Source organism: Oncorhynchus tshawytscha, linkage group LG03, assembly GCF_018296145.1.
Source record: "Oncorhynchus tshawytscha isolate Ot180627B linkage group LG03, Otsh_v2.0, whole genome shotgun sequence".
Classification (NCBI taxonomy): domain Eukaryota; kingdom Metazoa; phylum Chordata; class Actinopteri; order Salmoniformes; family Salmonidae; genus Oncorhynchus; species Oncorhynchus tshawytscha.
Genome location: NC_056431.1, coordinates 44680884 through 44681145, shown reverse-complemented (window position 1 = coordinate 44681145; position 262 = coordinate 44680884).

Sequence of the window (262 nt, the reverse complement as noted above, 5' to 3'; positions counted from 1 at the left end):
CAGTAGGAGGCTGTTCCTTCTCTTGCTAGAACAAAAGACGTTCCTGCTGTGTACCGACCTGGTACTGACGTTTTTACTTGCAGTAGCCTACAAGTTGACTTTGAGCCAATCAGAGAGCACCAACCGCCATGCAGGGGAGCCGACAGGAGGGACAAGAAGAAAAAAAAATAGGGCACCTTTTCCAGTCTAATCCACCCTTTCCATCAGAATTGTTCTAACTGAAACAATAAAGCTGCATAATACATGTTTTTTTCTAGAACAA